The sequence below is a fragment of the Felis catus genome, chromosome A2 (assembly GCF_018350175.1).
Source record: "Felis catus isolate Fca126 chromosome A2, F.catus_Fca126_mat1.0, whole genome shotgun sequence".
NCBI classification, from domain to species: Eukaryota; Metazoa; Chordata; class Mammalia; order Carnivora; family Felidae; genus Felis; species Felis catus.
The window spans coordinates 142,382,630-142,404,965 of NC_058369.1; the positions used below are offsets into that span (position 1 = coordinate 142,382,630).

The 22,336-nt window shown below is 36.9% G+C and overlaps 1 long non-coding RNA gene across 4 annotated transcripts in view; it reads right to left on the reverse strand.

Annotated features, from left to right (window-relative positions):
• LOC123384013 overlaps positions 1–22,336 on the reverse strand; it is a 205,361-nt gene that overhangs the window by 178,429 nt on the left and 4,596 nt on the right. For 2 of the 4 annotated variants that reach the window (XR_006594499.1, XR_006594498.1), the window contains exon 2: positions 6,669–6,785. The exons of the other annotated variants lie outside the window; for them this stretch is intronic. This is a non-coding gene — a long non-coding RNA (uncharacterized LOC123384013). The remainder of the gene's footprint in view (positions 1–6,668; positions 6,786–22,336) is intronic. 4 annotated transcript variants of the gene reach the window in all.

Here is a 22,336-nt window from a genome sequence, read left to right on the forward strand (position 1 = left end):
GATTTTAAAAGGGGAGAGAAAGCTATGAAGCAAAGGAATTAAGAGATGGTTGAAAAGCAAGAATGTAAAACAAAAATGAAGCTTTTTGGAATGAAATGCTAGACACTGTGTTGTAATGGCCGTTCCTTCCTGAGTCAATCTCCCAAAATCTCTAATAAATCTTATAAAACATTAAAATTTGAATTGGCAACAAAAGTGCCAATACATTGGTTCAAGGGGAGTAAAGAGGGAAAGACCTGGGGTCTTAGACATCTGTGTGTTACTCTGAAATAGCACAATCCTGAGCCACCTTTCATGATTAAGTATTTAATGCTTTTAGGACAAAACCTTAGTCTAATTAAAATGATTTACAAAATTTAAATATCTTAAAGATTTTAAGGAATATCCTATATATACACACCAAGGATATTTCAATGATTAAAGAAAATTTTTTCATTTGGCTAAAAATAGGAATAAAACTAACATTTTCTGAATAAAACTGAACTGTTCTAAGATAAAAACTGAGTTTAGCAGTGTTTTCATAGACTTTGATAAGTCATCAGATGTTACATTAGTTGATGAGCACAATTTAGATGTAGCAGAAACATTTAAAAATGTTAATTACAGATGGAAATCTTCGGCTCAGTTAATTGCAATATATTTCTTACCCAATATGTACAAAACATAAAACTACCTATTGATTCCAACTTTTCACAGGTTTGATGATTAATAGTTCTGTGTGGTTTTTGTATAATTGGAATGAAATGGAAAGCCTTGGCATAATGCTTACCTTTTTCCAAATACCAGAATTGCTCACAGTAATCTTTTCTTTAGAAAATATCATACATGCTTACTATTTCAACTTATTAGTGCTTGAAATCTCAGACAAACCAATGACATAAAATGTCCTGTTCTGTAAAATATTCTTACTTCAATTTAGTCAATTATTTGAAAAAATTAGATAAAATTCAAATCTTCAAGAACTTAAAGTTATAAACCCAATGTATTAGGTTTTAATTGCTGCTTTAACCAATTGCCACAAATTTAGGGATTTGAAATAACTCAAATTTGCTCTCTTCAAAGTTCTGGAGGTCAGAAATCCCAAATGGGTCTTGCTAGACTAAAAATCAAGATGTTGAAGGACTGTGATCCTTTGAAGGCTCTGTGGGGCAGAGAATCTGCTCCCTGCCTTTTTTTCCCCAACTTCTAGAGTCAGCCTGCATTCCTGGATATGCAGCCCTTTCTACCATCTTCAAATCTTTCCAACTCTTCTGCCTCCCTCATCCACTTACAAGGAAATTGTGTTCATATTGGGCCCAATAAAGTAATCTGGGATAATTTCAGCATAAATTGATCAGCAGCCCTAATTCTACCTGCAACCTTAATGTCCCTTTGCCATATAGGCTAACATATTTATGGATTCTAGGGATTAAGACACGGATATCTCTGGGGACTACCCCCCAGCTACTAAGAAAACTGAAGTTGTTTCATTTTACGATCTCTATGATTTTCAAGCATTTGTGGTTCATTTTTTGATTAATATCTTACCATAAATTCCACCCCTTGAGTCCTACAGGAGTTTTATGTTTGAACAGAATTAATCTATCCTTGTGTTAAAAATTCTCCAGTATCGGGATGCCTGGGTGGCTCAGTCAGTGGAGCGTCCGACTTTGGCTCAGATCATGATCTCACAGTCCAGGAATTCCAGCCCCACATTGGGGTTGCTGCTGTCAGTGCAGAGCCCACTTTGAACCCTCTGTCCTCTCTCTCTCTCTCTCTCTCTCTCTGTCCCTCCCACACTCACGTTCACACTCACAAAAATAAATATTAAAAAAATTCCCCAGGGGCGCCTGGGTGGCGCAGTCGGTTAAGCGTCCGACTTCAGCCAGGTCACGATCTCATGGTCGGAGAGTTCGAGCCCCGCGTCAGGCTCTGGGCTGATGGCTCGGAGCCTGGAGCCTGTTTCCGATTCTGTGTCTCCCTCTCTCTCTGCCCCTCGCCTGTTCATGCTCTGTCTCTCTCTGTCCCAAAAATAAATAAAAACGTTGAAAAAAAATTCCCCAGGATTACTCAAAATTAGGGAGATACCATATGATGTACCAAATCGTAAATGCATTGTTTGTACTGCCCACTTTGTGAAGATTGGCTAGGATTTAACTATAGATTTCCATGACAAATGCATGTCTAGAAATGGGGAGGTTTTTTTCTACCTCCCCACCAACACTCTTGGCTATACAAATTATGCTGTAAATGTCAGAATCTGCTTTCTACAATTCAGTTTTAAAAGTTTCTCCTCCGACGTACTGAAATTTAACAACCACTGAGCCGAACAATAAATCTAAGCCTTATAGGCAAAAGTAGCTTTCAAAATAATCGAATTTTAGGAATGACTGAATAAAACACCACTATATTGTAGAAAGTTTTTATGATATTTGTTGTAATACTGTATTTCATATTTGGCATTTACAACTTACAACTAGAAGAACAAATTTATTTTAAGTTTCAGTCCACATTGAATTTATATAGTTCAATTATGCTTAAAATCGGACATTACTGTCTAAGCATGTATCTTTATATAAGATTTAGAAGGAATGTAATTTGGAATGAATTACTGTTATAGAATAACTTTGAAATAAATATCTTTGAGTCTAATATTCTGAATGTTCTATAAATGGCCACTGGGGAATGACTGGTTAAAAGTATTTTTGTGAACACTGATTTACCTGAGGGGGGTGTACAGAGTTCTAAAGGGATCACAAACCTTTGCCTGGGCTTTTCTACTTTGGTCCTATAGTAAGATATTATATGACCTAACTAAAATTTAGGAGGTCTCTCTAGTAGATGAAGATGCCTAAATTAGAGGATGCTAATAGTAGTTGATAATTTCTAGTACTTTATAGACCTGGAAATATATGGACTTACACTCAGATGTGGATTCAAACCCCAAACTTCCTTAATTACACATGGGGCTTCATATCTGCATTTTCTCATCCATGATTACATTTGGCCCATAACATTGGGTTAAACTGTGCAGGTTGATTTTTATGCAAATTTGATACAGCCAATGTATTCTTATTTTCTTAAGATTTTCTCTTTGTAAGAATAATGTATATCATACATGTAATATGCGAAATAGATGTTCATTAACTGTTACCAGCATGGTCAACTCTATCAAAACTGATCCATCTAAGATTCCTTGAGGATTAACTATAAATATGGGTGCTTGGCATGCACACATGTATTTTACTTGATTTAATGAACGATAGCAATTTTTGAAATAAATTTCACTGCTATATTCTGTTGGTCTGTGCAAAACAGGTAACAAACAGTAACCTGTATGAATAAGGAGTATATCTGGACTTCCAAATAGAGAAACTATTCCTGAACTACTCTTCCCATCATAAACAAATGGGGGGGTGGAGAACCATACTACCCTGCTTGGAATTTATTATCAATGAATTACTGATTTTTTTATTATTTAAAAGTTTCTATCCATTACCTTTCAAATATTTTCCCCCCTCTTCTCTATATCCCTTCTTCCGAGTTCCTACTTACTTACTTGCTTAATATTAGGCCAAGAAGCATGGAGAATAAGAGTTGATTTTAAAAATTAACCCTCAGAATAAAGTCTAAAATAAAATAATGATTCACTTAATATTAATGAATTTTAACATAGCATTTCAATTGAGGGTTTGCATCTGATTTCTTTTTTCTGTGACTTTAGTTTATATAATCCCTACAGATTTTTGTGTCTGATCTCCTGATCAAGTTCAAGTGAATTATTTCAAATATTGCATATATCTCAGTTCCCATTTTATTCTTCGGGGTTTTACATCAATAATCTATTGCATCATTATCTATAGAAACATTTTACATCCTTCCTCCACAATTCCAATGTCTGAGCCATTTGTTTTCTCAGTTTTTATCCCTCTTGACTGTGGATTTTCCTGCTTATGTAATTTGTTGTATTTTGGACCTCAAAAGACTCTTGTACAGATTCTGAATTTTTGTTTTCCTCTGAATATTCAATGTTGTCTAGTAGGCAGTTAAGCTACTAGTGTTTCACTTGATCAAGTGGAGACTTCATGTTTTGCTAGGGTGTATTTGTTTTGGTTTTACATTTAGTCCCGGAAAAGTTTTTCTAGGGTATGGCTATTATTCGTAAAATGGAATCCTTCTAGGATTTTGCTAGAAGCCTGCAATGTTGAAATATTCCCTCTAAATTTGACAACATTAACTCGAACATCTGTATCCCCAGAACTTGGAAGTTTTACTCCGTTCCTTAGCCTTCTAGATGTTTTTCTTCTGTTTCCCTTGGAGCTGTGCTCCCATTTTATTCAAGTCTTGTATCACTGCCAGTATGTACAAAAAAGCCTACAGCAGCTATACCACCACAAAAAACCTGGAACTAAGAGGTTACCAATAGATGGACACACTATGGTACATCCACATAATTATTCAGTAAAAAATGAGCAATCTGGCTATGAAAATACAGGGAAGAATCTTAAGTGAATATTGCTATGTGGAAGAAATTGTGAAGGCTGAATACTAGATGATTCTAGTTATATGGAATTCTAGAAAAGGCAAAACTCAAGTTATGGTAAGAAGATCAGTGGTGTATGAGAGTTTGTCAGGGTAAGGTGGGAGAGGATTTAGTAGGTGAAATACTGTGTAGGGTGGTGAAGCTATTTTGTATGAAGAGTTAATGGAGCATATAACACAATGCATAGGTCACAATCCATAGCACTTTACTGCACAGAGAATGAATCTTAAGAGATGAAAACTTAAAAATCATTTAGGAGGTTAGGGGATCCCAAGACAGAAGGAAGAATGTAATAAAAATCAAACTATGTTACAAATTCATGAAAAGACTTCATTGAAGAGGGTAGGGGAAAATGGGCCAGCCTAAGTAGTGTTGGAAATGAAGTATATAATGATAGATGAAAGCAATTCAATATAAGTAACATACTCTAGTTGATAAAGTTGTTTCCTCCCAGGGTATGGATAAGCAATTGATGATATTGAACATGTATAATAATGCATACATTATTCAGCATATACTTATTATATACTGAATAAGTGAAGTTCAGTAGATGGCAGGGGCCAGATTTCTCACTGTTGGAGAAGATTACAGATAAGCAAGAAAGAGGAGTCTACAATGATCCATGTAGTAATGGATCAGAGTTGGAGACCTCATATGAACTCATGTTTGGTATAATAGATGATTACATATAGAAAACTTACAGATATGTGTATATATGTGTTAGTTCATGTACATAACTACTTGCTTAATTATCTAAGGGAACCTATAAGCAACTACATCCCTGTACCAATGAACACATTTACCATAGAATTATTGGTTTCTATTATTATTCTCAAGTTTTAAAAACCAGGGTTCTTTGGAAAAGTCCATAGACTAGAAGAGGAGCTTGGGGCATTTTCCAGTGCCAGAGAATAAGAAACAAAACACAAAATAAAGATACATGATGAGCATATGTCAAAGACCCAGAAGGCAACTCAAAGAGTTTCTGATTGGAACCATTTGAGTGGACAGGGTTATACTTCTAAGTATAAAATTCATGAGTCTATTCAATCATCTATCATTATGAACAAATGGAGAGAACAGACAAATCTGCGAAAAATTCCAGATAACATACATGTAGTATCCCCTCTTCAAATTGAAATAGAACTCTTGACTCCTTTTGTATGAACTGCATATATTTCCTTTGAAGAGTACAATATGGACAGGGAAGCAAGACTTAAGTTTACAGTAGATAAACCTGGCATACCTCAAGCCCGGTGATTAAGGTTAACAATAAGTCATGTACCCTCAATATGATGGATACAAATAACACTATCTCTGAGGTCTTCCTCCCCCAAATCCAGAACATTAGTATAATCATGAGGGAATCAGAAAAACTAAAGTGAGTAACATTCTATAAAACAATCGGCCAGTAATCTTCAAAACTGAAGGTCATTAAAAAAAAAAAAAGTCTTGGAAACTGTCAGAATGCAAAGGTGCCAAAGAGCCATGACTATTAAATGTAATGTGTTATACTCTAGATGGGATCCTAGAAACAAAACAAAAAAAAATTAAGGAAAAAGTAAAAAATTCTGAATATTAACTAAAACATATGTTTTCTCAGTTTACTAATTATAACAAATATACCATTCTAATATAATATGTTAATCGGAGAAACTGAATATAGGTGTGGATGAGCATTCTGTATTATAACTTTCATAGAAATCTAGAAGTGTTCCAAAAAAAAAAAAACCCATCTTTGTAGATTTATAAAGACTTTTTTAAAATACATTATTTAGTATTAAATATCCATCTAGTTGCCCAAATATAGAACAGCCTTAATGCTTTACCCTTCTTATATTATTGGTATTTATATATGTAGATTTAAGAGGAATATTGTTACATTTTATTAGATGTTCCTCACCTGCACTAGGCAACAAAAAGACCTCTCTGGGAACCATGCTGAACAAAAGGAAAAGCAAGAAAATGATGTTTGATATTCCTGAAAAATAATGCTTTATTATACATGAATCTATTACGGTCATGCTAACAGAAAAAAGGGGTGATTTCCCCTTATGCAAATAATGCCTCTGCTCACATACTCCAAATGACTGTCTCTGATATTGGCAGGATAAGGCACAAATATGCGGTATTTAGATGCACTCACCTTTCTGGGACTTGAGTCCATAGGTGAGGAAAAGCACTGGTTTCCCTTGGGCTTAAATGGTATTCATCGTGAAAGTGGATGTTATGAGTTGTACGGTGCTTCCACTCAATGCTAGACCTGATGACAGAAGTGATTTTTTTAACATGGTTCAAGTTCTTTTTTTTTTTTAATTTGTAATATGGAGGATCCCCTTAAGCAGTGCTATTCAAAATCTGTTTTATGCCTTAATTCCAGTGCATAAACTTTTGTCAACTAGATATTAAGAAGTATGGAAATGGAGAATAAGCACATGGAAAAGTTTATTGCACTTTGAAATTGATGTATTTTATAAAAATATCCACAGAATATTAGAAATAGGACTTTAATCCTTTATAACAAATGGTGAGGGACACTTCTCTCAAGCATAGGGCCTAGGGTAGGGGGACCCCTTTCCCCAAGTCTAAATGAGATGCTCAAGGCAGGTGGGGGCAGGGGACAGAGAAGAAAGAAGTACCACAGATGAAGAAAGATCATATTTGACTTTTCCATGATCTTTAAGATGGGGTCAACTTCTACTCTCAAAAGAGCTTAAGATTTTAGACTTCTCTTTACTTTCCCATGAGCCTTTAGTTAACTAACATTATGACCACATTCACAAAACTCTTAACCATCAGCTGTGGGAAATATACAGGGAAGTAGACACATTTCATCCTGTAAACTTTAAGAAGGAAAATACAAGGTAGAACTGTGTGATTACAAGATTAGTCCTACTTATTTTTCATGGATAGAGTTTGGGATTACTGCATAAGGATAATGATGATGCCTGAAGAAATGTACTGATGTCTTTTCATACATCATGAATTGGAACTATAAAGAAAAACATTGATTTTTTTTAAGGTAAGTGATGTGTTAGGAATTTTGTTTTCTTACTTTGGAGAAGTTATCTGTTTTTTCGAACCCACGGGTAAATTTCTGTCCTACTACAAACATCAGTTTTAGTTTTGAAAGGTGTACAATGACCTATATTAACTCAATTTGTCTTTTCATATATATATATATAATATATATATATATTATATTTATATATAAAAATCCCAGTTTGTGATTCCATGTTATTGCCTTGCAAGTGTGAGGGTAGCTAGTCACCATCTCTGCCTGTGGATTACTACCTCTGTGATACGGAGAAATGCAGACCTCCTAGGCTGTCACATTTACTTTTCTCATGTCTAATTATGTCCAGGATAAGGTGCGTGGTCTGTGTCTTAGTTTGGGTTGCCTCAAAAAACATTCCATAGACTGAGTGGCTTGGGCAACAAACATTTATTTCCTTATGCTGCTGCAGACTAGCAAGTTTAAGATCAAGGTGCTGAGAGATCTAGAGTTTGGTGAAAGCTTACTTTCTGGTTGGTAGATGGGCATTGTGCTGTGTCCTCACAGAAGGAGGAGAGAAAAGGGGTGGGGGGGGGTGGAGGGTGTGAAAGCAAGCACTCCTATCTCTTCTTACAAGGGCACAAAGCCCATTATGAGGGCTCCATCCTCATAACATAGTTACTGCTGAAAGGCCTCCACTTCCAGATATCACACACGTTGATTAGGCCTTGATTTATGAATTTTGAAGGGATGCATTCAGTTCATAGAATTCTTTCCTTGGCCAAACAAAATTCATGTACTCCTCACAAATAGAATACATTCTTTCCACCCTCATAGCTCCCCAAAGTCTTAACTTTTGCAGTATCAACTCCTAAAGTCTTAAGTTCAACAACTCATCTAAATATCATCTGAATCACATAAGGGTGAAACTCAAAATAGGATTCATCACAAGGCAAAAAAAAAAAAAAAAAAAAAAAAGAAAAAAAAATCTTCTCCAGCTGTGAACCTTTGAAACCAGAGAAGTTATGTGCTTTCAAAATACAATGATGAGACAAGTAGAGAATAGACTTTCTTATTCCAAAAGGAAAAAAAAGAAAAATGAAGAATGAGGTGATAGGATCTGAGCAGGCAAACTCCATGAGACCTTAAGGCTTTACAACAATCTTCTCTGGCTCATTTCTCTGCTTTTTGGATCCACTGAGGTGACCATGTCACTCCCATAGGTCAGCAGGGTACTATGCAATCCCTGCTTCTCTGCATGGACACTGCCCATGTTGAGACAGGGGTTGTGCTCTTGAGGCTCCAATGGGTTGCCTGCCCCTACTACTTCCGTTGGAAGTCTAGACCGTAATCCCAGTGATATCTGAATCACCTTTGAGGTTCTTCCTTTTTCTTAAAGGAAAGCTCACATCCACAGCCTGCCTTCATTCCATCTTGTTTTTAGTTTCCTTTACCCACAACTGACTGCATTTCTGCTGGTATTCTGGATTCTGTTTAGATTGCTGATTAAATCAGTGATAGACACCCACACTCATCTCCTTATCAAAAGGTCTTTCTAGTACATCCTTCATGTTTTCTTCCAAATATGCTTCTACATTTTTTGTGATATGGATTGAGAATTTTCCAAGGCTTTAAGTTACGGTTTATTTTTACCTAATTCCATATTCAGTTAATTTATCTTCTTGCATTTTACTACAAGTAGTCAGGAGGACCCAAGCCTCAAACCTTTTCTTAGCAACCACATCCACTAAATATGTAGTTTCAGTGTTCACAAGTTCAGCTTTCTATAAAACACAAAGACACAAATACCACTCAGCCAAGTTCTTTGCCACTTTATAACAAGGATTGCCTTTTCTCCATTGTCCAATAACATGTTCCTTAATTCTGAGAGTGCATCAGAATGGCCTTTATTTCTCCAATGTTCTGTATGTGATAATTTAGGTGTTCTAGAAGATGGAAGCCTTTTATACAGCTATCCTCTTTCTGATCCCTTACCAGAATCATCTTGAAAATTCCCTTAGTGGTTTTGTCTAGCATGTACCTCAAAACTCTTCTAGCTTCTAATTATGACCCAGTTCCAAAGATGCTTCCACAATTTTAGATATTTGTTATAGCAGCATCCCACTTCTTGGTACCAATTCTTGACTTCCCACACAGGCTACTACAACAAACACCCTAAGTTAGGTGGCTTAAGTATTTCTCACAGATCTAGAGGATAGGAAGTCCAAGATCAAGGTGCTGGCAGGAGGAGCAGAGAAGCAGCAAGCTCTTTTGGGCTCTTCTTCTAAGGGTATTAACCCCATCAGGAGGGGTCCACCCTCAAACCTAATTACCTCCTATATCCTTACTTCCCAATACCAATGCACTGGAAATTAGGTTTTAATGTATGCATTTTGTGGGAACACAAACATTCAATCTCTAGTAGTCCGTATACAAAAACAGGGCTAAATATTATTTTAGGCTAACTATGTTCAAAGCAGCTGAACTAATTGACTACATCTGGTGATGAAGTAATAAAATACACAATCCAAATCCCTTAACAAAGAGAAAGTTCTTAACTCATGCATATTTTAAGATAATTTTGCTCATTTTTTTCTGTGCTTTTTTATAGTCAGCCTTATGAGTGGTAAAGATTTGTCCATAGAGCTCTTACTAGAAATGATTATAACTTGAAGTCTAAATGCTGATAGCATCACTTAGTATGATGATCACCATCCTTAGAATGGACAGAAATCAAAATTCAAAGGAAAACTGGTTAATAGGCTATTCCATTAGGATTCTTGGCCATCTTATGAAGGAATTAGGGATAATGTCAACCAAGAAATAGCTATACATAAGATCGGATATAGGTTTCATATCACTTCTTCCCTTGCCCTTTTTCACCAGCTCCAGGACCCATTCACTTGTTTTATCATTCAGACCCTGGGACCAAAGTAGGAATTTTTTTATTTGGGCCAGACTTATGCTGTAATATGTTTATGCTTTAACCTGCTTTTTTACATATAGAATGGGAAGGGGAATTAAAGTTGTCAAGAGTTAACTTTTATTGTAACTGTAAGATGCATATCTTCCTACCACAGTTAACAATGCCATTTCTTCCTAGGCTATCAGAACTATTCAGTCATTCAGAATAGGATTTCAGAAGGATTAAGCAGTCATCCCTTACTAATGTTGCCAATAGTGACCATGGAGATAAACCCTGTAGTGGTGAACGTATTAAAGCATTTTTAGGGTAAGCATGAGGTGGTTTACCCTAGAAAATACCAGGGAAAGAGTGGGAGGAATGGAACTAGAGACACAGCTACAGAAACTCTTGCAAGCTGTTTTGTTGTCAAATGGGGCAACTCAAGTAAAGGAATTTGGAATTAATGCAGGTTTGTTAGATCGTTCTAACAAAAGATGAGCATATATTTGGTCCCATACACTAAAGGTGAAGTATTTTCTGGTCAGGTTCATAAAGTTGTTGATTACCAACTTAAAAGCTCAGCTGAAAGCATTCTGGACACCGTATCACATGTAAGTTGTTTAATTTATTCATCCATTCCTTTATTTCTTCATTTGAAGGGCAAGGATGAAGGTTGCTTTTGCTCTATACCTTGTTTCTAGTCCCCAGTATCATTAGCTGGTCCCAAATATAGTGTCAAAGTCCTCTTTTGTTCTTGTCAACCAAGAGAGACCAAAAATGTTAAGAATTGAAATATTCAGTATTACCTCTTCTGTCACCAATGACGTTGGAACCTAGTTTCTCCGAACTTCAGGTTAAAGAGAAGCCTGAGCTAAGAAACCTATCGAAAGATACCTGAAGAATGAAGTTAAAGAGTTTGCAAAAACAGAGGAAAGGACCAGAGCTTGATAGCCAAGTTAAGCTTTCAAAGTGAGCTCTTGAATACAATGGAGAGTGGGAAGAGACCTATGCACAGCGGACTTTTCTTTCCCTGTTTTTCCATCCTATGCAGATGAACAGAGGAACAGAATGAGTCAGTAGAATTTGTATTTTATGAGAGGTTTGGTCAACGGAATGGGTGTTTTCCAGAATATTTTTTCACTTATTCAGAAGCCTGATTCTCATCTAATTTTCACTGAAACATTTCATGAAACATAGACGACATGGTCTCCACTTTCCCAGAGGATCTATAATTCAGTCAGGACTACCAACAAACAATGAAGAGATATTTCTATCATTTGTTGTTGTAGTTATAAAAGTAAAAGGCCCAACCTCAGCTGTTCAAAAATACCCAAGTGCTGAAGGGAATTGTTAGAGGGGTGGCAGCAGCTGAGTTGGGCTTAGTCTGGGAAGGCTTCGTGTTGCTAATTCCCTGAATGATTCATCCTTTCCTTGTAACAACCTTGAGTTTCCTGCCTCCTGTTTGAAATTTAGCCCTTAGCGTCTTTGTTCCTTTTAAAATATATATACATTAAATGTGGGGAGAAAATGTAACAACTTTCTAGTTGTTAGAGACCTTTAGAACAATTTCGAAATATGGAGGGAAAACTTGTCTAAATTTTTTAGATGTTTCCATGATATGGTCTTATTTTCCTGATTCACTGGAGATTTACTGATTATCCTTTTCACACTATTTCTCTTTAAAATTGGATAGGGCCTATTTGATGGTCAGTGATACAGGATGGGAAGTAAGTACATTGGGAAGGGTGAGGAATAAATAGGGTAGTTTGTGTACCAGATCCACAGTTTGCGTGTTGCTATAGCAACACCAATGGCAGAGCCCTGAGCGTGCCTAGGAGAGAAGGCCTGAGGGCATCGGGAACGGTGAGAAATTAGAACTGCAAAAGAGAAAAAGGAGCAATGGAAAATACAATAGAAGGTTGTACCGCAGGGTAGTAACCAGGAGGTCGCTCCCAGTTTTATCCAAATCTGCCCCTAAAAGGACTAAGATGTACCATCCATCAGTATAGCGATTCAGCAAAAATACTAACTCCACTCTGTGTGCTAGACACCATGCAAAAATATATAACTTTAACATGTTTTTCTTTCAAAGTACTAATAACTTAGTCAAGAAATATATTTATATAACAATATCAAGTTATCAATTTGCGATCACTGCTAATGGTCTTAACAGAAAGTTAAGTTGCTTTCCTGTAGATGTTCAACTAATTGTTTTCCCTACTGGTATTAGCTTATCCAACCTACTTTGTTAGCACATTCATTAATGAACAGATTTATTTCCATTTATTGAGGTCATCTATGTACCAGCTGGTAGAGATTCAACAGTGAACAAGATAGACAGTCTCTAGATTATCTTACATAGTTACTACCTAATCCCATCATTCATTTACAATAAGGTAGACAAGACATTTAAAAAATGGTCACACAAATAAGTAACAAATACCACCTACAATGCTGTTTTAAGTCTTTGTTCTTTATGTGACTATCAATATTTACCCCAAGATAATGATGGCAGCAGCATGTGTGTGTGCGCGTGCATGTGTGTGTAGGCTAGGTGGGACTTGAATACGATATGTACAAGAGAGAGCCTCCCCCCTCAAAAAACATTGGTGGGAAATTGGGAGGTATTGCATGCCAACCCAGTACTTCCCAAGTGTCTTGAAATTTGCCTCAGGCATTTTTTTTTTTTTTTACTATCCACCAATGAGATCATTTTGAACTTTTTTTTTTTTTTTTTTGAGAGAGAGACAGACAGAGCAGGAATGGGGGAGGGGCAGAGAGAGAGGAAGACACAGGATCTGAAGCAGGCTCCACAGGCTCTGAGCTGTCACCACAGAGCCCGACACGGGGCTCGAACTCAGGAACCTCCAGATCATGACCTGAGCTGAAGTCAGACGCTTAGCCGGCTGAACCACCCAGGTGCCCCCCAATGAGATCATTTTGATAGGACTTCATCTCCAAGTCAAATTACTGAAGTTATTCACTTCTATATTCACTTTTCAATCAGTATGCATTGAGTGCCTGCTCTGTACAACTGTCAACTTCTTCTAGGTTTATGGAGAAAGAATAAGCAGTGTGGACTGAGCCTTCTCACTCTGGAACTCACATTGTTGTTGTAGGGGGAAGGCCAGGCAGGCATTAAGTTACTATTATTTACAGAAACTGTGGTAAGGGACACAAATGAAGATACAGAGGGCCAATGGATTACAACAGAGAAAACTGACCTTGCTTGGAAAGAGGGCTAACAAAGTGTTTGAGAAAGGGACACACAAGTAGAGATCACAATGTAGCTAAGTGAAGAGCTAGGAACCAGACAAAGACTCAAGCTTTGGGGTAGAAAGGAACAAGTGACGTGAACAGACACCATCTACTATAAATTCAGACAGAACATAAGTCACTTTTTATTTCCCTTTAAAGCAAACTAAAAGGGATTCTAATCACACAAGATGATGGGGGAATTTCTGTCCCTATTCTGACTTCCAGCTACATTGGTCACAACCATGTGATAGCCCAGATCTTCACCTGAAGAGACTTTTCAGGAAAGCCTTTCTGGTGATCAGTTTACAACCACCAAAAGATCACAAATGTAGTCTAGTTTTTGGGACTTTTAAGCCCAGCTTGGTCTACTGTTCCTGTGCAATCTTGGGCATGGGAAACAGTTCATGGAGAGGATCCCTTGCTCTGAGGTTGCAGTTTCCCTAGATGGATCACAGATCTTCCCTGTGACCTTATGGGGAAGCCAACCAAGGAATACTTTGATTAATACAGCTCCTAACAGTCATCAATTTCTCACCCTTAAGGGGGATTGCTCTCCTTACCTTGCATAAGCCACTCAAACCACTCAAGCCTTTCAAGAACTAAAGTATAACCTCTCAAATTATAATGTTGCACATAGCATGTTTAAAAATCAGAAATATGCCACAGTGGCCAAACAGCAAAGAAAAGAAGCTCTTTAAAGAATAAAATCATAATGCCTTTTTAAAGTTTTTTAATGTTTCTTTTTGAGAGAGACAGAACACAGAAGGGGAGGGGCAGGGAGAGAGGAGACACAGAATCTGAAGCAGGCTCCAGGCTCTCAGCTGTCAACACAGAGCCCGACGCAGGGCTAGAACTCATGAGCCTCGAGATCATGAGCTAAGCTGAAGTAGATCGCTTAACTGACTGAGCCACCCAGGCACCCCAAATCATACATGCTCGAGATAACCTAAAAAATAAATAAATCAATGAAAATAATCAATGTCTATGGTCTTAGGAAGTCATGTTAATGATATTGGTATCTGTTAACATTTATGTACATTGTTAATGTAGTGACAATTTATGATACAAATACATACATAGGTGTGTTTAACTTGATCTTCTGAAGTTAGGGTAACAGGTTGTATAGATTATATTAATAGTTCTATATTGAATTTTTCCAAATGAATTGAAAAGATTCTAGTTAGCAGGCCATCCAACCTTTAGAACTGTGTAATAACCATACAAGAACATAAAGGTTAAATCTGTTGTTGTGAGATGCTTCATGCTGTTAACTTTCCAGAGTGTACCTTTAGGTCTTCCATCAGCTACTGGTCATGGAGTAAAGGAAGAAGGAAAGCTCTAAATTAGTCACACTGTTGTTTTTAATCAACATGAAAGTTCAAAATTCTGAATATTGTGTAGGCAACCAAGAAATAAAAGAACAAAAGTCCTTAAGACTTTTCAAAAAAATATCGACTTAATCATGACCAAGGGACATGAGAGGAAAGTGGCATAGAGAACATGGTAAATCAAACCCAGGACTTAATGCAAAAGACCTGAGCGAGCAGGGACAGGTCTTGTTCAGAAATATTTTAATTTCATACAGATATACACCAGGGCTTATCTGACAGAGAAACAAGAGGATGTTCTAAGAAAGGGGAGAAAGATTCGAGGCATTAGAGAAGTAAATAGTTTAAATTTGAAACTATGTGGCCCGGCTCTGATGCAGGTGAATCAGAGATGCAGTCACTGAGCAATGAAGGCATTATGGGATGTTGGATAGAAGAATTATGTTAATGTTCATGAGAGGGAGAGCCAGCCAGGGAGACAGAATCTTGACATTCATGAGGCTTAGTCACCTAGATAAGATCTGTTGGACTAGCAAATGTTGGCACAAACTAGTGTCCACTTGGTGTGTGTGTATACACACACACACACACACACACACACACACACACACACACACACCCCAGGTATTTTAGTTCCATTTCTGTTTTATGGTAGGCACAAAGCCCTGAGGTTTGGGCAGGGAACCATGAACAGATTGGTTGTTAACAAAATGTTACTAACTGTAGGGGTGCCTGGGTGGCTCAGTCGGTTGAGCATCAGACATCAGCTCAGGTCATGATCTCACTGTTCAGGGGCTCAAGTCCCACCCTGGGGTCCTTGCTGACAGCTCAGAGCCTGGGTCCTGCTTCAGATTCTTTGTGTGTCTGTCTCTGTACACCTCCCATGCTCTCACTCTCTCTCAAAGATAAATAAACATTAAAGTGTTATTAACTGTAATGTGATAGTTTTGTTCCAAATGCTATCTTTGTGATAAAGGGGTCCCTGAATTATTTGTTATGTTCATTAAATTGAATAAAATTTTTGTCATGTTTTGATTAATCTTTTCTTAAGTATTTGTTGGGGTTAAGGAGTTCAAGCATAGTTCTACTCTCCAAATTTCCTTTAACAAAGTTTAATTTACAATGATATCTAACACCAAAAAGGAAAGGTTTCTTCACATGATAAATGAAAGTTGTGGGGACAATGCTACGCTCACATGAGGCATATCTCTATATGAAATTAGATTCCGTTGTCTGAAAATGTGAAGACATTTTCAAAAGGAGCACTTGAAAAACGAGGAGCACTAGACTGAAAGAGGGGCTTGAAAGAAAAAGGAGGAAAAAATATACAGGGATGAGGGGCAACAGAAACTTCTTTTATAGCACTGCCTTGGAAGCTGTCCCCTACCACAGTACAAGAGAATGACTTGACAAAGACAGGACCTCTCAGTTCATATTCCTCCCGTGAGATCTATTTGTCACTTTAATGGACACTCTCCTAAATCTCCGGTCTATTCCAACACACAGTTTTGACTGACGAAGAAGTAACTCAGGAAATCATAATCACCTTCCTGTATCATCTTATAGATGGTAGGAAAGAATAGGATCATGCTAGAGAAGCATTGACCACCGACTGCTTTGCAGGATCAAGACTGGGTATCCACAATGCTGGAAAGTTCCATGAACCTGCAGCAGCCGCAGCAGCCGCAGCAGCCACAGCAGTCCAGAAAATATCCCTACCCATTCCTGTTGCAAGATTTAATTCCCTGGTTAGCCAACAGAGAAAATAATAGAAACAATGGGTGTCAATTAAGTTTTCTAGAAGTGCCCTATCACTTTAGCCTCTTTCCCCAATTTTTTTAACTCATTTTTCCCACTTTATAAAAAAAAAGAGAATCTTTAATATCTCCAAGTGAACGTTTTGGTGAAAAGCCAATCTTAACATTCAAAAAGTTTATCGAACAAAGAGGTTCCATGATGCAAGCTATGTATATACCTCCGTTATCCGGATTTAACAAGAGACCAGGTGATTTTTGCCCGTATTAGAAGAGCATTAGTTTCTTATTTTTTGTATTTTGAGAGAGCATGAGCAGGGGAGGGTCAAAGAGACATGGAAAGAATCATGACCGGAGATTAAATTAAAAAAAAAAAAAAAATCAAGGATCGGACACTTAACCCCTTGAGTCACCCAGGGACCCCTAGAGGAGCATTGGTTAAGCCAAATATCATACCATGGAAGTTGTGTACTTAGTAAAGGAGATGTGATTCAGCCTATGAGTAAACAGGCTCTAGTTCTGAGTAAAAGATATTCCAAAAGTCAACATTCATGTATCAATGACTTGGTATTGACAGTTTATCATAGAATACTATATAAAATGGTTACCTTCCAAAGAGATGCTATATAATTACGTCAAACTAAAATATAACTGACCATATACATATGGTACAAATGTTACACCAATTCAGGATGTTACAACTCCTGTAATGTATGTACTTCAATAGTGTATTTATATACTCCTTTTGTCACCATCACCACACCTGTAATTACAGTGGAAAATTGCTATAACAAAATAACCAATGCCTCAAACTTGTCCTATAATTGTATTTTGTGAGCTAAATGAAATGGAAGGGTATGCAGTTGGCTAAGCATGAATTCCAGAGGTCTGTCCTTAAGATTTACTACTGTAAGTGTTAATCCAGGGAGGGATTCTAGATCTTGTGGATGACTAGGACTTCTAGGATAGGAGCGTAGACTTTAGAAATCCTCTGGTTAATCAGCACCCGTTCTATTGATCAGATAGCATGTAGGAACTGGACTGGAGAATGGGAAATCAAGATATTTACTATCCGCCTTTTTTTTTTTTAGCCTTTTCTCCTTTTTAAGTTGGGGTTGCTATTATTTCCCCCCATAGCCTTATCATCCCACAAAATCTTCTCATCTCTTGTCTTGAGAAGATCACTATTGATTTTTATGTTTGTGAGAGCATATTCCTTTCTGCCTTTTTATTAAGAATCTTAGATATAAATGTACATGAGGAATTCTGATATGCTATATACTTCACTTATTTGGGATGCAAGCTATAATGCATTTGTGTTCTATGGTAAGTCACGATGGGGAGGATTCGCTGCTAGAGAAAAAGTGATCAAACCTAAAGAAGGAACATGAACGGCATCCCTAGGACTCAAGTTAGGAAGAGGAGGTAACAAGGGAGCTGGCTTGCAAGGGAAGGAAAATGCCCTGAAGAAATTTAAAAAAAAAATTGTTCACTTCGTAATAGAGAACACAAGCAGGGGAAAGAGAAATTTAAGCAGGCTCCCTGCTCAGCACAGAGTCTGACGTGGGGTTTGATCCCAAGACCCTGGGATCATGACCTGAGCTGAAATCACGAGTCCAACTGACTGAGTCACCTAGGGTTTTAAGTTCATACTTTAAGAGCAGGGGAAAAGGAGATATATCTATAGTAACCATATTTTACACCAACACTCCACTAGCCCAGGTGATTTTTCCAACATAATAAAGCACCAGATAGAAGAAACAAAACTAAACTAAAAGTACGGTTTAGGAAGTTTGGGAGAGAAAGACACTAGATTCTATATAAGTTACCACTGAAATTCTTAATATGCAATAACAAAAAAATGAGTTTTGGTAATTATTAAAAATACAAACATACAAAAAAATTTTGGCCCAAAATAAGGACTAATATCAGTCAGGAGAAATGGACCCGGGGATGATTTAGCATTTAGAGTTAGCAATAAAGAACATTTAAAGGAGCAATTAGAAATGTCCATGACAAGAAGTAAAGATGGCTACAATAAGTGGACAAGTGAAGAGACTATTTTGAAAATGGAATTTCTAGATTATAGTAAATATCTGAAGGTAGAAACAAACTGGGGTTATTTAACTGTAGATTAGACCTTTATTAGAGAAAGTCAGTAACACTGAAGACTGATTAACAGATCACCCATTCTAAAACAAGTAGAAAAAAAAAACTTAAAAAATTAAGATAGCCCCCGAGAGGTATGGAACATATTAAACAATCTAACATAGTACATGAAACTTCAATAGGAGGAGAGCTATAAGGAACAGAATATAAGACAGTAATGACCAAAATAAAACAGAGAAGTTTTAACTTCTTAAACCTCAAGGTTGATACAAAGAAAACTACACATAGGTGCAAACTGATTAAAAAAGAAAACTTAATAGCCAAAGGGGGAAAACCCCCATCAACCCAGAATTCTAAAACCTCAAACATTCTGAGAAGACAAATACTTTGATAAATTAAGACTGATAAAGCTATAGTAATTGAGGCATAGTACAGGAAGATTAAATACATAAAATATAACAAATCTAGGAATAAACCAACATATATGGTCAATCTTCCACAATATTGCCAAGTTGTTGAAGCAATAGTCTTTAGCAAGTATTTCTGGAGTATTTGAGTATCCACACATTAAAGTATATGAACTCCCTTACATAGCACCATATAAAAAATTACGTTGAAATTGATCAGAAACCTGCAGGTGTTAAAACCATAGATATCAATAAAGCAGATTTTTCGTTTTAGGCAAAAATGTATTAGATACACAAGCACTAACCTTGAATTAAAATCTGACTTCAAAACTTAACCACTCTGGTCTTCAACAGAGATTATTACAAAAATGAAGAGATAGGCCAGAGAACAGAATATTTGTAACACACATAGGTGTTTAGTGACTTGTATCCAGAAATCTTTTTTTTTTAATTTTTTTTTTCAATGTTTATTTATTTTTGGGACAGAGAGAAACAGAGCATGAACGGGGGAGGGGCAGAGAGAGAGGGAGACACAGAATCAGAAACAGGCTCCAGGCTCTGAGCCATCAGCCCAGAGTCCGACACGGGGCTCGAACTCACGGACCGCGAGATCGTGACCTGGCTGAAGTCGGACGCTTAACCGACTGCGCCCCCCAGGCGCCCCCCAGAAATCTTTTTATAAATCAACAATTCAATTTTTTTTAAACGCAAATCATTTAGAAAGTCACCAAGTTATACAGATGGTCAATAAGAACTACAAACAAGCACTCCTACACAATATTAGTCATCAGGGAAATGCAAGTTAGGCCACTGAGTGAAGACACTGCTGGAATAGCTAAAATTTGAAAGATAGTCAATTAAAAGATAAACAGTATGGGCAGGAAATTGTAGGTGTTTTGATGGAAATGCAAAATGGTATTACTTCTTTGGAAATCATTTGTTTTGTATAAAATTAAGCAAATTACCATAAGGTTTAGCTATCCCTTCAGGTCTTTAACCAAGGGAAATGAAAACCTAGATCTACACAAAGACCTGTACATGGACGTTTATAACAACTTTATAATAGCCTAGAAGAAAAAACAACCCAACATGTCCAAAACATAGATAGGTTAAGTAGAACAGTGAGAAGAGATTCATCTGGTCACCGACGGAGGGTGGATAGGATTTACAGCAAAAAAGCAAGAGGAAATTCTTTGCCAATTGAATTGCTCTTTGTCCTCTTGATTGGCATGATGGTTACATGACAGAAATAGTCACAATTCATTGAACTAGATTTTTTAATGAGTAAATTTTACTATGTAAATTACACCTCAGTAAGCCCAATTTAAAAAGGGGTCCCTCAGCTCATCAAGTGAGCATTTGATTAAAGTAAGTTAAGAGACTTAGCTGAAGATCTGAGGCTTTACCTTTCTTTAAATAATTGGGCGATAACTTAGAAAAACTTAACACTACCAAGCTCCATGTGAATAAACTCAAATCAGTAAGCAGGAGCTGCAAGACGACAGATTTTATCTGTATATACGGAAAAATGGTCACCAAAACCAAAATAGCTTATTCTAGGAACTGGTGAATGCTCTACCACTAAGAAGCTGGAGTTTTGTTCATTTGAGAGGATGCAGAGGGGTTCATCGCGTTGTTTGGCTGGCTTTTGTTAAAGAGTCTAAGGGTCACTCATTTTAGGCTATAAAATCTTCAGGACAGGCATAAAAGATACGGTGTTTTCCCTTTTGTGAGGGACAAAAATAAGTTTTAGTTCCAGTTTATATTTTTTAGGGTCTGTAAGTTGATACCAAATTAACTGAAGACGAAGTCATTTTTCTGTAGCCTATGTAAAAATAAATTCTAATGTCCCACATTCCTTAACTGAGTGACCAAACATCTGCATTTTCATACAATACATTGGATTATTTGTAACTGTTGTGTAGATGGTGGATTATACCCTGTAGAAGAATTATTTGTGTATCTGGAATGTGGTTGGTTCCCTTCTCCGATAGATTAACATATTTCAGTACTAAATATTTAGTTGTATATGTTCTTTTGCCTCTTAAATTTTGACAAAAGATCGCCTAGACACTGCACTTTTGCCAAGATTAAAACAACAACTTATTTTTCTCCAAAGACAATAAACTGTTTGCCTAGAAAATTATGAGTTTATTAGTAAACATCTGCCACATGGCACTGATTAGAACAAATACAAAATTGATTAGAAATCTGCCTTAAAATGTTTTCCATAAAAAGATTCATAAGGTCTAAAAGGAAATAAGTTGATAAAGAAACTCTGCTGAAATAGTATTTAACTGAAAATACATGAATATATTCATGAGAAAAATAGGCTATTTAAGTTTCTATCAACACTTCAAAGTTTCAAATTAGGAGTATGCTAATTTTTATTTTTATTTTTTTTTAATTTTTTTTTAATTTTTTTCAACGTTTTTTATTTATTTTTGGGACAGAGAGAGACAGAGCATGAACGGGCGAGGGGCAGAGAGAGAGGGAGACACAGAATCAGAAACAGGCTCCAGGCTCTGAGCCGTCAGCCCAGAGCCCGACGCGGGGCTCGAACTCACGGACCGTGAGATCGTGACCTGGCTGAAGTCGGACGCTTAACCGACTGCGCCACCCAGGCGCCCCAAGAGTATGCTAATTTTTAAAACACAGGTCATGTAGCTGCAAAACAAAAAACAAAAAGACAAAATAAAAAAAAAACAAAAAAACAAAAACAAAAACCCTCCCATATTTAGATACCTCGAACAGCATGGTATCAGGGAAACTGCAATCAAGAGCTCAGTTTGACAGTAAAAAATGGAAAGATAGAGGGGAGCTAGAAAATGAAGGGGCAGGAAAACAAAGTTCATAAGACACAAAATCAAAATACAGCACCCTTTGAAGACTCAGAAAGCTAAAGAGGCCAATGGTCAGGTCTAAAAAAGAAATGAACTGACAAAGACCAATGGACTGAACTTGCAGCAAGGGCTGCTTGTTCTAAAGATAAACAGGCGTGGAGGTGAGGGAAGAGGAAACAGGTTGAAGTCCACAGATGAAGGATAGTGCCTGAAGA